The sequence below is a fragment of the Eschrichtius robustus genome, chromosome 4 (genome assembly GCF_028021215.1).
Source record: "Eschrichtius robustus isolate mEscRob2 chromosome 4, mEscRob2.pri, whole genome shotgun sequence".
NCBI classification, from domain to species: Eukaryota; Metazoa; Chordata; class Mammalia; order Artiodactyla; family Eschrichtiidae; genus Eschrichtius; species Eschrichtius robustus.
The window spans coordinates 117,552,424-117,555,791 of NC_090827.1; positions in this window are offsets into that span (position 1 = coordinate 117,552,424).

Consider the following 3,368-nt stretch of genomic DNA (forward strand, 5'->3'; position numbering starts at 1 on the left):
AAAGGTAACAGCTATATCTAACTTCTCGTGGTGTACTCCCAAGTCTGTGTCAGTCAGTTCAGAAGACAGATGCCACACTCAGAGTTTGTAATTTGGGGGGTGTTTAATAATGAGACTCATTTCAAGGGGTGTGGTGGGAATTTGGGGGACCAATAATGGATAAGTCAGGACTTGGAAGCTAACATAGAGGAAAGCCATACTGAAGGATAAGGGGAGGAAGTAATTACAGAACCCGGAGAGGGTCGTTATATGGAAAGGGCCTCCTGTGACCCCGAAGCTGTGGCCTTTTCTACAGAGATGGCATCAGCCTGCAGACCCCATAGGGAGAGAACTAAGGTAATAAATATTCCTGCTTCAGCGTCCTCTGTCTCTGCTAGTGTCTCCCATATTCTGAACCCAGCCCACAAGCCAGAGGGAAATGAATGTAGCCCACATGGTTAGCTTTTCGGGGTGGCAGTTGAGGGAAGAGCACACTGGAACAACAAAGGAAAACGATATACTGTGCAGGGTCTAAAGGGGCTGACAGATCCTAATTGCTTAAAAGGTGTATGTTGAGTGAAAACTCACTGAAGGATTACTCATGTGCCTTGCAACTTGTACAAAACGGACAATAAAGAGTTAAACACAAATGCTCTGAAATAGCATTTCTGCCAGCTTTATACAGGATTATGTTGTGCAGCCACTTAGCTGCTTCAGCAGAGAAATGCTTTAAAGGGAAAGAACGGGAAGCATTGGAGAGAAAGGTTTTTGTCATATTTCCTGGGGGAGAGATGTATTCCTGGTGGTGTCACCCAGAAGGTGGTCCTTTCTAACAAAATGGTTCTGTTTATGGAGGATAGATGCCAAAGAAATTAGGAAGGCCTGCATACCACCACAAATAAGCAAGTAGATATAACAAGACTGATGTCTAAATGAGAATGCCAACGGCACAGGGATAAAGAGAAGTGAGTGGAGAGAAGTAGCAGCAGCATGGCTAGAAAGGAAGGAGAAAATGGAGAAATAAAGTGAGATAATAAGGATTTACTGCAAGGAAATGAAGCAGTAGTATCAGCAGGAAAATGAGATATCTGCGGAAGGAATTTGTAAATCTCCCATGAAACTTATAACAACTGTGAGAGCCTTGGAATAGCATGTCTGCCAGCTTGGAAAGATTGTCCAAGAAATGACAGACTGCTCAGCCAGCAGGATCTGCAAGGACAATGTAGGCTCTTACGAAAGACAAGGAAATAAGACCAAAAGAGGAGAAGATCTGGACCCAGGCCACCCGGATAGAAACAAATGCATTCCCAACAATTAGTTAGAGATTTCTTTCATTAACTGTACATGCACAAATTAATTCTTTGCTAAGCTGATTCTCATTTTTACACTCTGTGTATAAGGAACGAGTTTCAAATGAATCATATAGTTGATTAAGGTTCTAATCATGTGGTGTCAAAATATCCTAACCAGGTACTGTTTTTGAAAGAAATGGGTGACTTCATCAATGACAACAAGGAAAAGTTATAGGAGGCAGTGTGACATCGTGCTTAAGAACGTGAACTCCACATCAGACATATCTTTATGTCAATTCTTGCTCTACTAGCAAGCAGTTATGTTAACTTGGTTTCCATCTTAGTTTCTTCTTCTGTAAAATGAGGTTAACGCCAGTTCCTCCTTCAGAGGTTTCTTATGAGGATTAGAAGAGTTAAGACATTTTAAATTATACATAGTCAATGCATGTTAACACAATGTCTGACACGTGTTCAAATCCTAAACTACTGTTACTTCTAATGGAGGCTACTTTTTTACTTGATGTGTATGAGATTGAAAGGAACCTTTAAAAATTGTTATATTTTGAAGGTTGTGAAATATTGCACAAATTTATGATATCATCATTATTACATATAATTATTTATGATGTATCTGGTATAGGGGAATTGATCTAAAAAGTAGTTTGAAAGTAGCAATTTGTAGCATATCAAAATGCCACACCTATATTGGATCATTCGATCATCACATTGCATTATAGCGTCCCTCGGTATCCACGGAGGATTGGATCCAGGACTTGCTGCAGATACCAGAATCCAAGGATGCTCAAGTCCCATAGTTGGTCCTCAGTATCCACAGTTCAGCACCCACAGATTTAACCAACCACAGATTGTGTAGTACTGTAGTATTTATTGGAAAAAAAAACACCCCACATATTCAGTGGACCTGTGAAGTTCAAACTCGTGTTGTTCAAGGGTTAACTGTAATTATAGTGATGGATGAATGCAGAGTATTATTTTATGAGTTAACTATATGTTAGTCACTAAACTACAATGTCTTAAAGTGTCCCAGTTTTTTAAATTACATTTTTATTGATTTACATGGTTTTAACAAATAAAATAGAGCAGAGCATACTGTATTTGTATCATCTGAATCTTAGTTTCAAGAGTTATTTCACTTTACAAATAAAGCAACTACCTGTGCTTAACACATAGTGGGTTTTTCTGACCAAATAGGTAAGACTTGTTTTGATTAAAATTGTGGTATAAGTCGGGAATAAAACACATGGAAATAAAAACTTAATGATTAATCACTTTTAGCTAAGTGAAAGTATTTGTGAATATAATTGATGCAATTTTCTAACTGAAAATTGAACAGGTTTTAAATACTGAATTAATACATTTGAGCCAAGAAAAACATTGAAACACGCTCCATATTCCCACACCACACTTCCCAACTACTTCCTCCAACAAATGAAAATTACAGGTAAGCCAAAATCCATTCTTGCATAAAGTAATATTTATCGTGTGGAATTTCTCTGCCATAACTTAAAATTTATGATTTTTGAGTCAAAACACTGAAATTTTTTCTGTTCATTTCTAATTTATCTTGACTCATTGTAGAAAAATGTTCAAAAAATATCTTTTCATCAGAAGAAAGCAAATAAATGGGTTGGTTATGGCATACTTACTAGAAGTCATTGAGGCTGCAGTATACCCAGAACAAGTGTGCCTCCGTGGTATTTTCCTAGTTCTGGCAACAACGCAAACTGGTAAGAGAAGAGACTTGAGGTCAGATATTTCAGCTATTTTAATCTAGAACTAACTGTCTCTATTATGTATCTAGAATGCCTATAAAATAAAATTCAAAGTCGTTCTTCCGCCCCAACATCCCTGAATAAAACGTCACAGTGCACTCCCCCCCTCCACTAACAGTGATTCACTAAAGCAGTGACAGTACTTCCGAAACTGGGGTGTAGGAGGGAAGCCAAATGGATCTGTGATTTTAAATGACCCCTAAATTACTCTATTGAGTTTTCTAAGAGAGTGGACCATTCTTCCTACTGTGTCCCTACTGAGAATCTATGGGCAGAAAACAAGGATCTCAGTAATGTTAAATGG